General features: G+C 41.2%; 1 protein-coding gene across 2 annotated transcripts in view; it reads right to left on the reverse strand.

Annotated features, from left to right (window-relative positions):
• Positions 1-17,255, reverse strand: part of LOC119649636 (hemicentin-1) — a 577,621-nt gene that overhangs the window by 244,014 nt on the left and 316,352 nt on the right. The window lies entirely within an intron of this gene.

Here is a 17,255-nt window from a genome sequence, read left to right on the forward strand (position 1 = left end):
ACAACAGCTGATACTGTTGTAAGTTCAGTTATGAGCCTGATAATAACAGGGCACCCGACTCTGAGGAGGCTTACATGTGTTGGTGGACAACAGGTATTGTTGATCTGCAGAAAGGATGTCATAAACTCTGCTGATTGGAAAAAAACCTTCACTCGACCGGGAGAGGACATACACTAGAATATCAGAGAACAGATCAGTTAAAAGGAATAATAAGAAGGCGTTATAATCTGACAGTATTTCGGCAAAGTACAAGAATAGAGGGTCGGTCAGATTGCCCGGTGAATTCAGCACTTGACTGATAGGAAGAATTTTTTATTGCCGTTGAAAGACGGCGTTGGAAGACCGGAACCTGGAAATCAAACCAACAAGGGACGACTTCGCATGCACCTAGAGAGAAATTACCACGCGAGCTAAACCTAGACATGAAATAAAAATAAATAATTATAATTAACTCGACAGCACCTCCGTAAAATTCCGGATCCAGATACCGCGGACACTGCACAGTGATATGTTGCGAGAGAAAGAGAGAATGAAGGCAATTAAATGTATGTTCCCGGTAGCTATGTACTAGCAGGACGAAATACAGGGATCCTTGAGGGAAGACTAAAATACTAGAATAATTCACCACCTCAGCTGCAGACATTGAATTTCCTCTTCTGTATTCTCTACGCATGCAAAATTTGAATCTGAACCGCAAGTAGTAACCATTCGACTGTGTTTCTTGCGACTGTAGGATACGACTTTGAGCCCGAGCCTTAAAAAGAGGAAGCTTGTCCTCAGAACACATATTCTTACTCCCAACGAACACGACTACCTGAAAGCTTGATTGCTTGGACAATGGCTAGTAGCTCAGCCGAGAGAAAAGAGACTTTGGTTATCCTGAGCATAAAGTAGAGTTCTTCTACCTTTAAGGAAATCGCACATCCAGCGTTTAAGGCGTCGACCGAGGCATCAGGTGCTAGGATCCTGAAGACAAGAGTTTCCCATTTTTGAGCTTCGATTTCCCCACATGTGGCAAGATCCCCTCTGGAGTCGTCATCCCAATAAGAGTTTAATATAGAGAAGTACCTGAACAAGACGGGGGTCACGTATGCATGCGAATTTTCTAGGATAGAGCAAAATTTGTTGAAAACAGCTATTATTGTGTTAGAGGTGAGTTAATTGTCCTTTATGAGAGCATAAAAGGAGGGGTTGAACATTTTGGCATTGAGAATCTCTTTGACTGCTAGTAAGAGGATCCCCGCTAGCGTAAAGATGACATGCATTGAGGAAGACCTCATAAGACCAACACAACGCATAGTCAAGGATTGGTCTAACAATTCCTCCAAATAGCTTGAGAGCTTCTCTAGGGTGAAATCCCCTGCTGGTCCCGCTGGCAAAATTTATGACCCTGTCGCATTCATGGCCTTAGCGGAGATATTTAATGTGAGAGAGGCGGAGATGATTCTTTCCAGGAAGGTGATTGACTTTTTATCCTCAAGATAGACATTGTTGATGTTGAGCCTCAAAACATCGAATCGAGAACGATGAAAAGCAATCGTGCATAATTTATTCAGGTTGACGGTAAGTTTTAGCAAGTTACACTGATTTATGAAAGGATCTGCTTTTAGTCGAGGAATGTTTTCTGCATGCTCCCGGGAATCCCTGAGGCTATAATTAGAAAGTCATCAGCATTTTAGAAAATTTCCACTTTGCTGAAGCAATTTTTGAAGGGAGGTCGTATAAACGTTGAAGATTACTGAGCTAAGGACACACCTTTGGCGAATGCCATTATTTATCAGGACATGATGGCTCTGCATGACTAACTTCCTATCGCGCATGATGTTCCATATCCACAAGATGATGAGCCATGGCTCCTATGAGGAGCGACAGGTTCACTCTCGTAGGCTTTGCTGATGTCCAGGGATAGGCCAAGAACAGGTTTTTGCGGCTCTTTTCAATGAAGTAGCAAGTTATTGAGACACAATTAGGGGGACCTGTGTTCCCTGTAAGCAAAAGATATCCTTGCAAACAGACGGCGATCCTCCGGAGCTAGGACAAGCCTGAATTTAATCATAGAATTTGTTAACTTAAAAAATGTTGAGTAGGGAAATCGACCTAAAGTTGTTGAGATCATTTTACCCAAGAAGGGTAAATTTCTTGGGGATCGGGACTAATTTGACCTCATACCAATCGTCTGTGCAAAGAAGTTTCAGATCTGCAGACCACTACCGTTTCTGCACTACTGATGTCTAGCCATCATAAGAGGGCACCTAGGAGCGACGAAGACCCTATTTGTGTGCGAGTCTTTTGAATTGAAATTTGAGAATTGAAAGGACATAACGGCCATTCGAATGTTCCTCGGCCATTCCCAACTTTTGCTTTCATTACAGATCGTCGAAGTAAATGCTGAGAAAAAAAGGAATGGAATGCCGACAAGATCAAGATGAATGAATAATGAATGCCCCCCCCCCCCTAATTGTTCCGGTAAGAGATAATGTGGTCAGCATTGTGCTCATCCGGAATTACTACCCTCATTTGAGCAGAGTCTACTGGTATCTGGCAGTATTATTTTTTTCAAAAAAACGGACATAATTGCGTTGCTAAGTTTTCAAACGCTGCTCGCAAAAACATCACTGAGTGGCGTGGGATCGTGCTAAGCATCCAGCCAAGGGACTCTCATGGGTGACCTTCTTTTACATAAATAAGGCATCGGAATGAGCTTCGCCGAAAAAGCCCCTATGGTGGAATCCGCCTGCAACGAATACTCGTTAGTTCCGCTGACCATTACGCCAGTTTGGAACCCCAGTTCGACGTGGATGTTTGTGCTCATCTTGCCGTTGCCCTGATGATCAACTATACGGAAAAAAGGTGGATGCCCAATAATCCACAAAATGGGTGGACAGGAGGAATACAAGAAGCGTGTGGATTGAGTTATCCACTGAATCTCAGGATTTTTCAGGTATTTCATGTTGCAATTTGAAAGACGTCTGAGAATACTCCTATCGTCAATCGACGTGGCCTACCCATTGCAGCTTTAAAATCTCGATGCACATACAATTCCCTGTCCTTCTTTATTTCATCATCATCAACGGCGCAATAACCGGTATCCGGTTAAGCCCTGCCTTAATAAGGAACTCCAGATATCCCGGTTTTGCGCCAAGGTCCACCAATTCGATATCCCTAAAAGCTGTCTGGCGCCCTGACCTACGCCATCGCTCCATCTTAGGCAGGGTCTGCCTCGTCTTCTTTTTCTACCATAGATATTGCCCTTATCGGCTTTTCGGGCGGGATCATCCTCATCCATACGGATTAAGTGACCCGCCCACCGTAACCTATTGAGCCGGATTTTATCCACAACTGGACGGTCATGGTATCGCTCATTGATTTCGTCGTTATGTAGGCTACGGAATCGTCCATCCTCACGTAGGGAGCCAAAAATTCTTCGGAGGATTCTTCTCTCGAATGCGGCCAAGAGTTCGCAATTCTTCTTGAAAAAAATTGTATTTCGTAGATCCCAACGAGTTACATTAAATAATGTAAATACGGTCGAAGATTGGTGTCCTTCCCTTTCAGAATAGGAAGACTCCAAAGAATACAATTATGTACTCGAATATAATCAAAAGAACGAAGGTGGGTTCCTACCAAAAACAAATAAGTGTTTGATACAGATGACTGAAAAAATCGAACTGAAAATCGATTTCGATTCCACTTAATGTGATGAAGTGTCCTTAGTTGAGATTTCAGTCCTAGATATTGATGGTTGCGGAACATTATCTAATCATATCCGACTTAATGTCATAGACGTTTATTCAGATAAATTTCTGCAAAGGGAGATACAAGGCTATCTGGAATCTTATTCTTTTCAGAAGCTCATTTGAATATCTGAAGGACAAATCCTTTATTCAGAGTCGATTAAACTTGAATATTTTTGAGCCTAGGGTTGAAAAAAAGCTAAAGCACTTAAGGCGTAATTTATTCCACTTCTCCCAGCGCACAAGTCCTTAAAATCCTATGACCTTGAAAGCTAGCTACCATCTGCTTCGTCCACACCTGCATAATTTCCAGAGAACAATCACTTTTGACTCCTCCATCTCCACGCGCCATCTAATATCTTCATAACTATTCCGTCAAAATCTGCTTCCCTATTGGCTGGCACTCAAAAGAAATTGTCCCAAAGGGAATTGCTTCCAGATATTCAATTCCAGATGGCACAACTGTGATAATAATAATGATATCCGATAATAATGCTAAGATGCGTTATGGTAGATTATGATCCCTCCACCCACTTATTTTTCGCTTGTGCCGTTAGTTACCACCTCCGACGAAGGAGTCGAGGACTGAACGACTATCAAGTACACAAGGCTCTGATGTAATTATGCTCAGATCTCTTCAGCACAGAATATAGTTTTGTGCAGGGAAAATTTTACTGCAATGAAACTCTTGAATTTCTTCCTATCCAAGTGTATGCTTTCCATAATAAAAGTGTTTTGGATGATAGGAACTTGGCGGCAATGAAGAGAGATATTACGGCAAAAATATCCTGTTCGTATCTCAACGAGAAATCCTCATTTAAGCACATAATTTTCAAGATCTTATTAGATTAATTAAGTGAATGTACTTGAAATGTTGTTGGTAATAATGGGAAAAGGATGTTATGAAAATGTCATTAAACGGTGAGATAATGAGCTAAAAAGATGAGGAAAGCTCTAAGGTTAGTTTGGGATTGTAAGAGGATGAAAGCATGTTCTGGCTTTCGAACAAGACTTTATTGCCAAGCATCCATTAACACTTGGCATGGGTTCCTTGGAAACTAGTTAACCATGTTAACATGCATTTGAAATGTTTTGGAAGTCATTTATATGTTTATGGAGGAGATGGAGGTATTTTAGGTATTGAGAACAATTTATGCATGTTTAACGGACCGGAAAAGATACGGAAATTAATTGATGATAGTGCCTTACACAAAAAGGGAGTGAAGGGTTGTATAGCTCTTAGCTTTTAACCATTATTAGGTTATAATGACAGGTATTGTCTAATCAGAAAAATTCACAAGATAAGGGCTCTTCGCCCTGTTTCCCACCCCTTGGACATCGTGCATGAAAGACGCTTCTGTAACAGTAGTGACGTAATAGACATAAGAAAGAGACTTCAGGGCGTGGCATAGAGGCAAGAGGACATGGGAGAGAGTGCAGAGAACAGAAAGTGGAAGTGAGAGACTCAAAGATAGAGGATGAAGGACAGTGGACAAAGGACAATGATCAGAGAGCACAAGATGGAGAACAGAGGACAGGGAACAGATGGCAAAGAGTAGAAGACACCGAAGAAAGGACTGAGGATAGAGGACATAGGACAGGCACAGTTGACAAAAGGCAGAAGGCAGAAGACAACGAGCAAGAGAGAAGAGAACTACATTTCTACATCCTCCTCTTGCCTAAGGAACTGCTTCCTTAAATTCACTATAATATGATGCCACTCACTGACTCCAATCCAAAGACAGTATGAAGGAGGAACAGACCAAACTTTTTCAGGGATTCGGAATCTTAATAAGGATAGCTTTTGAAAATGGGCAAGTAAACTTTCGGTCGCCCGTATCTCTTGTGTCACAACCATAAAGAATCATTCGCCAAAAACAGCTTAGAAAAGGAGGTATTGAAACGGACCACACAACTACCTAGGACCAAATCACTAAGGCACAGAAGTTTTGGTAAAAGGGAAAACGCTGGGCGACAGAAGTTCTAATAACGTCAACCACACCTGAGTGACGGATGGCATGAGGCAACTCGAGATCCATAGCTGAATCCATTTAGCAGCTTATTGACACTGCAACCTTGTCTAATCTATAAGGTTGTGAAAAATGTAGATTAGAGTAACTTCTTGAGCAATCCAAAACGTGCGGAATCAGAGAAGAAGATCACTCCAGCACAAAAAATGCAGACGAAGTAAATTTTGACCTGACTGATTCACTATTCTAATTGGAGGCTAAAATTCACTAAGTAAACACAACATTTGTATGTATGTAGTATAAGCCTCTTTTTCAAATTGTTATCTGAACTCGTATTTGATTTTGAAGGAGATCGTTCTCTAAATTCATTACCACTACACTCAATTCTTTCCAAATGATAACCCTACAGCAGCAACACAGCACAAAGATGGACACAAACATCCATGACGAACTTGGGCTAAAACCCGGTGGAACCTTGTCAGTCAGCTCGGCTATCACACCGTAAAACACAAAATGACCCAGCAGTTAAAAGCATGGTGAGAGTTACCAGGATATTCACAAGTCGAGGGAACACTGAAGCAAAAGGCTTATCATTGCTTTGCTAATATGGCCACAGTTGACTCAGGTATTACAAAATCACACACCTGATTATGTGCGGCCAACCTAACGAGGGCGAGACAAGCGGGAGGGATGTCCAGACTACCATCAAATGCCTGTGATACAGAAAATGTCGCTCACTATTATATTTTTTTTCGATAGGTGGCAAAGTAGTGCCTAAAGGGCAAGTATCAGCAAACGACCTGACTAACATTAAGACAAAAAAGACTTTTGAAAAAGTAAATGGGATTTTCCCCCAAAAAAATTGTCTTCTCAACCATAGGCAGTCGGTGTTTCGCAGACATACTAAAATTTAATTGAAGTGGATGTGAAAAAGCTGAAGCAAAATGTCAATACACCCCGGAGCAACGTAAGAGGAGACCTCATGTTGGAGCAGAAGAATCTGGCATTAGCACGGCTTCTGCAGCTTTAAAACTGCTAGATATAGAGAGAGTCTATGTTGTATGTGTAGAGAGACCAGACCTCATAAAAGAGATGCTTAAAGACACTTTTGTACATATATCTTGTGAGGCATATGCAAGAGGAACTGCTCTGACCAATGCAGGAGATACAGAGAAATGGGTAATGGGAAATGGGTCAGGGAATATAACAGAGGACCAAATGAGTGTTGTACAATGGAAATGAGGGGCTGGACAGCAAGGGTACTGCCAGAAGCGGCGAGCTTCAAAAGGTGAGAAAATTAGGCTGATTCAAATCAATCACTATCGCTCAGGATTTGTTTCTGCAGACTCAATTCTACGAATTGGAGGAGCAAGTCAACTTCATAGAAACCTTGGACCTAACGTATGGATGGCCGATTCGACAAATGGAGTGGCATTTATTTGTAAGGATAATAAAAGAAACAGTCCTATAAGCCAGTAGAAATTCTAAAGAGAATGTACATAGCCAGGGAGATCCTCCATTGTTTTAAGGTAGATTGATAGAATGGAGTCGGTTAGGATAATCCCCATAGGGCAGTTTTTTTAAAGAAGAGAAATGGAGTGAAATTGCGTGGGGCTTTCTCTATAGCAGGATAATCAAAGTTGCGGGAAGGGAACTAGATGACGGAGCAATACCCAATAATGGAAGGGGAGATTACCTATATCGGGGCAGCGTCTGCCGAAGCCGAGCTTATTATCGGAAGTTACACCGTCGGGGTGATAGTCTGGCCGTGCATACAAGAAGTCGTTGCCAATGGCTTCAACGTATGGGCCAAAGAATGGGGAAGTTACAAGTGTAAAAAGCCTCGCCTTCAATAAAATTTCGTGCAATTATTAGTTAATAAAGGCGAAGTGAACCAGGATAGGAGGAAACGGTTCAGGTGTAGACCGAACTTTCATGGGTCTTATGATATGTTCTGGAACGTCTATGAATTCTAATCCATAACGACCACCAGGGAATCGGTTTTGAACTGATAAATTGATCAAACGCCTGGGGGATTGCACGGCCTGGAGGATGTTAGATCGGCCTGCGAAAATGGGGAAGCATTAACGGAGGCTTGGCTAAGCTGGAGTGGAATTCCCTTTAATAAAGAGAATGCTTCACAAAGCCCTCAAGCTCCCTACAAGTCGCAGATAGTTGTCGAGTTTTCTGATGGTTGTTTGACAGATATAGATTTCCTGCATTACAGATACACTAGAAGTCGATGCCACTTCCTAAAGGAAGCAAAACTCCTGGTGATCTAATGTTATACAGACCTTTTGGAAGATAATAGTAAAATGATCGAGGGAATTAGTTGTCAGTGTTCTTCGTTGTTGAGTTTTAAACGCTTTTCAGAGCGACATTTGCCTTTCGCAGAAACAACCAACAATCGATGCCATCGAATTGTTTACTGACTGGTCCGAAGATGCAATATGTGGAAAGGGGAGCAAAATGCACCCAATTTGATAAAAGGGTCGTAGATGAAGGACCCAGGAAGTACGCTGTCTCAAAAGTTTCTTGATGGAGCCCATTGCTCTACTAAGGAAATCATGCCGACGGATTACTTCGACGACATAGTAGTGAATATGTTTGCAGAACAATGGTAGGTTGGCATTCACACAGAATGGAATGGACGTGGTGCTCATCACAAACCGCTGTAAGGCAAGATCTGTCTGTCTGTCAGATCAGAATATATAACTATATCATCATATAAAGCCGAAAGACAGAGGACACGTCTGCAGTCAGTAACTCAGATACATAAATAGAAGAAAATATAGAGGAGTCATTAGAAAAATCTAGTTGCCAGGAAAACTGGAATGAAATTAACCCAAGGAGGAAGGGCGCATTCAATGTAAGTTGTGGAAGCGAAAGCAAGAAAGATCTGGTTGCAAGCGCAATTGATGTATCACTTTGTAATAGGAAGAGAAGGTCCAAGCGTTACAAAATTTGAAAAGGACACGCCTCAATCAAGGACTTTTGAGATTGTAGAGATGACAGGTTAAGGAAAACCAGACTGTTAGGATACGTCAAGTAGAGATAGTTGATCTTAAAAGTTAGGAATGGAGTAAACCTCCTTTGCACAAATTCAATTACATCGTAATTACAATTATGGTAAGAGAATGACATCAGGCAGAATAAAGAATAACTGAGAAAAGGATATCCCTGAATTGATAGGAGGAACGTAGGATAAAGCCGGACATTTTGGAAACCCTGAGTACACAGACAAAGGAATTTAAAGCGGAATTTTTTGTCAAAGGTAACAAGAAGATGCTTACAGGAGGCAGACAATGTTAAAGGCCTACCTTGAAATAATAGACAGGTATTGGGGAGAAGATTCCATTTCATCACATTAAGTGGCAAATTGCTCCGAATGAAGCGTCGATATAATGTGTCAAAGTTTGAATGAAGGCTGCTCTGACTAGTACGCGAATGAACAACAGTAAGTAGTTTTAAATTGTCTGTTGTCAGCTAAATAAAAGAAGCAGATCATTCACAAAAAATAAGAAAAAGGATGGTCCAAAGACGGAGTCCTGAGGTACCCCCGATTGAAGAAAAGTGCAGACGGGATACAGTAAATGATGATAATTTTCGACGAGAGTAATGTCGCCTTTTTTTGTAAGGAGATAATACAAGCTTCCTTTCACACATCCGGAAAAATATCTTCGGACAAGTTCTTGCTATTAAAGATAGTAAGAGAGATGTTTTGCTTACATTTTTGTAGGAAAAGTTTCGGAATCCCATCGTGGCCACAATCGCCATCAGCGACACCGAAGTGATTTTGAAGAGGAATGGAAGATATACTAGTAAGAAGGAATCAGCGGTGTATGAAGAGTAGTGAGAGGAATGGACAAGAGTAGAAATCGAGGAAAAATGACACGGAGGAGCTCACGGGCTGAGTTAGGAGAATAAAAAATACAATCATCGAAATTTATATTAGAAGCCGAAGAAGATGTACGAGAATCTTAAGAAGCGAGGAGAGCGGTAGAAGTGGAGCAGGAGCGACAGAAGAGGGCAAAAAGTGTGAGGAGAGGGAACTGGAAACGTGTCACCAGAAGGGATTAAGATCCGGTCCGGGTTGTCCTCCAATGATCTTTTAATACTGGGAATGTGCATTTTTTATTGGAATGTACGTAGTCGAACGAAATGTCATAAAATTTGCCCTATCTTCGAAGAGAATCAGACTTCTGTATTGAAAGGCATGCTTTTGGGAGAAGTAGAGGATGCTATTAGGAGAAGTAGGAGATCGGCGGGGAGAGGGACTGATGGAAACGTGTACTTAAAGAGATAAGGGGGATAATAAGTATATGATCCCCAATGGCAATTAAAACACTCCCAGTGAGTTTACCACACACTAGCATATCATGGTCACAACAAAAGGCCGATCATCTGCGCCTGCTTCACCTGCCATTAGGAATATCTAAACGTTTCGGTCATACCCCCTCCCCTCCCCCCGAAGGAAGCGTATTTTACTGGGGAAGGATGTGCAATTTTAAAAGGCGACACAGCCCTCCCGAGTTCAAATCTATCGCTAAGCAAATATCGATGTATGCCCGGATCCTTGCTCAACCTTGAGGTAGGCCTACATCATCTATTCAATTCCTTTAGGAGCGGCTTATGCCGTTCAGAAATAAATGGCTGAATGGTCGGTCCTACCGGTAAAAATACGGGTCTGGCCCAAAAAAAAACCCTTATTTTCGCCTACTATGGTCAATAGAAGGATGAAATCCTCCCAAGGAACAATATGCGCACCCTGTGTATTTCGTGCACAAGAGCAGATCGCACATAGAGGGCGTTCGCCTACAGCATGCTCAACCAGCAAGTCAATGTGAACACATTTCCTACTGTCACCACTTGGAGGTTAGGTTCCCTTTTGACCACTTAATTTAGACCCAGCAGACAGCGTTGCTCTCCTCTCTGCCTCCTCGCCACTTCGCATCAAAGGACAATGTAACCATCGAGGATCTCTCCATTGTGCATTCTAGAGTCGAGCCAAGTTTCAGATATGTAGATGATGTCAAGCATTGCAGATGCGGTAGATAATCCAAAATGTGGGATCCTTCGGAAAATTATCTTGGTGAGTTTGTCACTGAACATCCTTGGTAAAAACGTCGAGGGGCCAAAATGACTTTGAGTTGGGTAATTCGTATATGGAATACTCCAAAAAGCTAGGGCTTCATTGATGTTATTCTGAGATTTTATAATTATAAGTGATGGCAAGCAGACATAGTTGCCAATGAAGTAAGCTTTTCTTTATTGGTCCATTCAATCCCTCTTTCCAGAATAAAAGGATTTTAAAGATAAACCATCGAATTCTATGTAAAGCACTCTTCTTAAAATGATCCGCGACATGTAGCTCTAGGGCGACCCACTCGTCGACTAGGAGTTTTCGCTCTTTCTGAAAGTCTCAATGTATGACCTATCCACTGCCAGTTCCGCCTTCTCATTAACACGTCCACAAGTATCTGGACCATACGGGGTGCAAATTTTCTCATTTGTTATTGTCTTAGATCAAAATACCCCGACGAAATGACGCAGGCTTATGTTGATGAAAGCCTGAAGTTGGTGAGTGACAGTGACGGTCACTCTCCGGGTGCTATTCCCCAATATCAGCACAGAGAGAATATGTGATGATGGATACGCCCATTCGCTACTTTCTACTTAATCATTATAATCTCCGGACTATTTCAAAAAACCTTCATTCTGAATATTAAACTTGGAAGTTTTCTGACATAATAGTAAACTTTTTGTAGGACGTCCACTTCCGCATTGAAACATTTTTGCAACATTTTACGGTGCATTTAATTCTCCTCGCAAATTACGAAATCTCTCTCCCTACATGCAACATCCTGAAAAGGTGTAAACTACTATCATGGAATAATCGATCACGGGGGAAAAAACTGTAAACCCAAAAGTATTCACTCTGCATCCTCTACTTTGACCAGATTTGTTGATGGAAATCGGTTGATTATTAATTATAAATATAAATATGCAAGGTGGAACCGCATGATGGGTTTAAATGAACTGAAATTTGGGCGAAGGACTCAAAGCCAACAGAAATATTGGGATGCAATTAAATCGCCTAAAAGTTTGGAAAGAAATAATTGATTTTAATAAAAAATTTCATTCAATTAAAAGGTAACCAATGCTTTCAATGTAGGGGTTGTGTTTTAAAAAATATGGAAAATATCTCCACCCATAAACACGTTAAATGGTCCCCCAATTAGGGAGAATTAAGTGTACATACAGAAGCCCTGTCTACTCTTATATGATATGAAAGTCATGGGAGATCTTAATAAAAGTATCTCCTCGGCGGCGGTATCTTTCGATACACAAGTAGGAAGTAAAGATCTGTTAGATATTTCTGGAATTCGCATTGAAGATGTCTCATTTCCATTTGCCTGTCGGTCTCATAAAATGATTATTTATTATCTAAAATCGTGATCTGACAGCAAAAACGTGAGCGCTCACCACATTTAAAACTGACTCCTCGGGCGTATTACCTAATTGAGTTTTCCGCAATGTCTTGAAAGTGTCATAATTTTCCCAGCATAACAGCATACATCCGCCATAAACTCACCATCGCGAAGGAATTTACGACATTTCAAGAACCTGTTGAAGGCAGAATTTCGCCACTTCACCAACTAATTGAATTCCCATAAAATTCATTTCTCGACATTTTAAAAAGCGTCAAGTCGAAGAATCTAATTGAAAGTAGCATGAAATCACATATACAGTTAGCTGGGTCGTTGCGTCTTCTAGTCCCGGGGGCAGGATTGAGCGAAGACCTTGCTCTGAACAAGATGCGATACCCTGCTCCACTCCAAGCATTCCACTCGACGGGAATAAAATGGACCAGTATCCTGATCGTAATTTCTGGCTATGGAGACTTAGTCTCTACGTTTTCCATTCACAGTATGAGTGGAAAAAGACACATTTTCTTAGTGCAGAGAAAGAAATTGCTGCCATTTCTTTCACATACGCTACAGGAAACAGCATCCGTGCTAACATGCTCCAAATTGGATGTGAAATGTTAGCTGACTGCTGCAACAATTATCTCGACGAGTTCTTGCGCAAGGTAATCATTTCCACCGGAGGACCACAATGAATGGGAGATGTCGTCGTGGCCTCGGGGAACCAGCATATGCTGGTTTGGTAGGAATCAGCAACGATGGCGGACGGGGAGCGTAGCGAGAGTATAAGTTGGTTCTTATACTGGGGAGGAATGGTTATTTTATTGGAGTGTTACCAGAGGGATTTGAAAACGATTAGAGATTAAGAGTCTCATCGATGTTTCAGTAGTTCAGTAATGGCACTAATTCAATTAGGTTCTTAGTCTAGATATGTGCAATGCGAGCTGTAAGTTTTACGTGCCTGCGCTTCATACATGCATCGCAAAATGAACGAAGTTTTTTCCCCAAGGGCAGTTAAGTTTTGTAGCTCCTTCTTACTTTTCTTGATATGCTACCCTGGGTACCGACAAAAAGATGAGGAACACAGGCATCTAAACTTTTTTCCCTTTCTTTTCAAATTAATCTATTTATTGGTACCTTCAAGAATGCTACATGGGACCAGCATGCAGAAAATGGTCACTATTTTTACTCGGGCACTTTAGTCACACGTACCCAAGTGGGTGCATTCTGGCCCGATACAATATCGAACGAAGAATTACTTCAGAGTACGACCCAAATGACTATAGACGTACCAATTATAAGGCCGAAGTGGCAGTGGATAGGTCACATATTCGGGAAGGTTTACAACTTATTAACAAAATCCATTACCGCAAGATGGTCGACCGGTAAGCCGCCTTAAAAACACGTGCCGCAGAATAGATAGTAATAAAGCACAGGAGATAGCTAAAATAGGTTTCGGGTCAGGCAACGAAATCTAATCACATATTGACTGACCTTCCCTTCTAAGGGAAGAAGTTAGATGTACCTTAAAGAACGACATCCAGATTTGCACCGAAGTATACTGCAACTCCAAGTGTAAGGCCTAAATACCACAACTTTGACATCGTACCAGTCAGACATGCAAGAATTATGACACCTACCTCCACACGCCCGCGATCTGCTCATATAATGATCAAGCCCTTGAAAGAGGAGGAATAGATCTCTGTTGTAATAAGGAGCCGATCGTTGAGATTGGAATGCTGCTGCAAGTAAGCGCAAGTAGGCATTCTGCGCGATTCATACCTACTTGGATGGATTCGTCAAGGCAACTTATTTCTATCAGTCAAACATTAGTTCTCCGTTACAAACAGTTGTTGTATGTGAAGGTGGAAACAACTCAAGAACAGACATCTCCTCAAAAATTTGAGCCATCGTTAAATAGTTTAGTTTCCCTGATGTGATGAATTTGATAGAGAAGAGAATAAATTTCGTTCTACCAAAATTTACCACACCTCTCCCTCCACAGTTCCGTGCCATATGCCTCAAGAGCGATCCAATTGGGGTAGTGGCTTCATTGCATCGCATAAGCAACAATGGATTTGTAACCCTTTTTCAATGTGTTACTTATCCATTGCCACTTCCATTACCATGTCTAGAGATACACCGTCTATGGTCACTAAGCTCTTCATTTGTTTTATCTTAGGTGAAAGTACCCCGATGAAAAGACAGAGACATGAGTTGATCAAAGTTTGGAGCTTTCGAGTAATAGGTCACTTTTCATGTGCTACTCACTAGACCATAGAGACAAAATCGAGGTCCAAGTGAAAAACTATGCAGAAAAACGGTGCCCGAATGAAAATTATTAGGGTCTGGGGTGACAATTATGTGAACCCCCTAATTTCTACTCCGGGTCCGAGGGAATCCCCCTTTTTCACCCCTTTCTCATCAAGCCTGACTACTCCCAAATAGCAGAGTTCAAACACCGGCCACAGTCATGGATGTTCCTTTCAGACAATGAAGAGATTAAGATAGTACAAAGGACTTACCAAAGGGGTAAGCGCTAGAACTATAGTTTCACTTGAACACAATGTAAAAAATACTGGAAAAAATTTATCAGGCGCCTCTGTTAGATTTCCCAATGTCCTGGCAAGCTTGATAGTGCAGAGAATTTACCATTCTACCAGAATTTACCACCAGGCTCTTAACTTGATGATCGCTCCGAATTTTTTCGTGACATTAATTGGCGATGTACTTTTTGGTCCTTTTTTCATCTCATGAATTTTACTCACAGCGAGGCTTTTATTTACGATATTGGGTTGAAAAATAAGGACTTTCGTAGGAAAACCACTTCAGAATAAGAGTAATGCAAGGATCGTTTGAAAGGATTTCTTAAAAATATGATTTATTTTTAGAAATCTTCCAACATCGTCCATCTTCCAGTGGTTCCCAGACACGATACCTACCGCATATAATATATTAGCAAGGGCTCCTTTCAGAGCTTTCATTAAGTCGGATCACCCCAATGACGTTCAAAGCGGTATTGGTCTTCGGAGACGCAATTAAGTCTATTCAAGCAAAGTTGTAACTGTAAGAGAATCAGACAGTATTGTCAAAACATGGTTCATTAGAGAGTTATTAATACAGAGAACATTGTGACTGGAAGTGTTGCTAATATGAACTTCCAGGTTGCAGCATTCATTCTAAGTCTTTAGTAGGCCCATTACACTGTATTATCCACTGTAGAGAATGGTAAATTTGTATGGTCTTGATGAGGAATCGAACCTAGGACACCAGGAAGAGGTCGCTAATGTAAAACCTTAACCACGATAATTTTCAGCCTCAATATTTTGTCTTTGATGGGTGGGATTCCCAGGTCTCCAAAAATATTGAAATTGTTGACATACCAAAGCAGCGAAACGATTTTAATGTTCAGAGACGTGTGGTTCCCCAGAGCTAAACTGTGCCGATCAAAATGGGTGTTATCATGGCCTTCTAGGTCAGCAACTTAAATATGTTTAGCAACCAGAATTTATTTTTGAATTTAAGGTTTTTTTTGGCACTTCTTAGTCTCAATATACATATTTCCTTCAGATCGCATCGACTCCCACTCAGCGAATCGATTACTACTGTAAGTTACAAAAAATATAGTAGACCAGGACGCTGGAATTAGAAGTGGTTGAAGCAACAACATCGCCTTTTCGACCTTATATTTCAGGTTCGAACACCGGCCATAATCATGGGTGTTCGGGCTTGTCTAAAGAGTTTAGGATAGTATGCTGAAACCATAGTTTTCCCCTCAATACAAAGTAAAAAAATACTTGAAAAATTTTGTTAAGTGGAGCCTGCGCTGGGTGAGTGGCAGATTTACAGTCAAAATGTACACACTGTAAAGTCTATTAATTATTCTTGGAGGTTAACCGACCAAAAATTGTGAAGCAAGTTGAAACACCAGCACCTAAACTCTGGAGCCTAGAGTTTATTCTATACCCCGAGGATTCCCCAAAGCATAATATTTTTCAAAAGTAAGTGAAATGTATATCAAGTGCTACCCCCGTCCTTTAAATGATGCAATCGCCGGCGACGAACCTTGGCCTCCTAGAAAGATAGTGCAGTGTAAAGAAATATTTTTACTTGAAGAGGCAGAGGCCTCAACTGAAATATGGACTTGCGTGCCTCAATGATAGCCAGGCTCGGGAATATGAGAAGGTTTGCGCTCCAAATAGAAGTGCCTCAGTGGCATCACTCACTACAATACCCAAAACCCTCCGACCGATCGCCCCCCCCCATTTATCTGTTATTTTGAAAATAAGATCCTTAATAGGAAAAACCGGTACGTGGTTGTAATCGCGCGTTCTTTGGTGTTGAAATCTTAAATTTGGTTATCGACTCATTTTACCTTTAGCTCGACCTCCTTAGCTGCTGAAATCATTTTCTGGAACGCTTCTGTTACACGAAGTGGTGAGCTAGCCATGAGGTTGTGCCATCGGCGTACACTTCTAGCTGTAACAAATTTTTTAACAATTTGCTTCTTGTATCCACTCACATTCCCAAAAAATATTCTTCTGAAAAGATCAGCCTAGTCTTTCTTTGAAAGCTCTACGGCTTTCTCATCTATTCCAAATGCTTTATTCAACTTAAGCCTTTATTTCGTGAACAATTAGGATGTTCTGAATGCGGGTTTACCAAATCCGGGACCCCCCGCAAGATATCATGTCAGCATAGTAACTCATAATATTCCCATTTTGGTCTATACAGAGGATTGTTATCGGCTTATATCCTTGTTTTACTCACCTCAATCTTGCCCGAACCAATCATTTTGTTTTTGAGCGTTCTGCCTCCAAAATATTTCATACATTATCGTCCTGAACCCTCCCCTCTACATTTTATTTATTATGTTACGACGTTCTCTATATTCATTCTTCTACGATAAGGCCCAATGAAAACGTCCCGCTGGACTTTTCAGCCTTAGATTAGAATACTTTTGTCAGTCATCGATAGTGAAACCTGTCTTAGCATTTTTTCCCCATTTGTGATCGTAGATCCTATTGTAAGTATCTCATATTCCATTTTGCTAAATTTAACAATTGAGACATCCTTAACTAAGATGGATGGTGCGAGAGCGGAACAAGTTGAACGTGATCCAG

This window comes from Hermetia illucens, chromosome 1 (assembly GCF_905115235.1).
Source record: "Hermetia illucens chromosome 1, iHerIll2.2.curated.20191125, whole genome shotgun sequence".
Taxonomy (NCBI): Eukaryota; Metazoa; Arthropoda; class Insecta; order Diptera; family Stratiomyidae; genus Hermetia; species Hermetia illucens.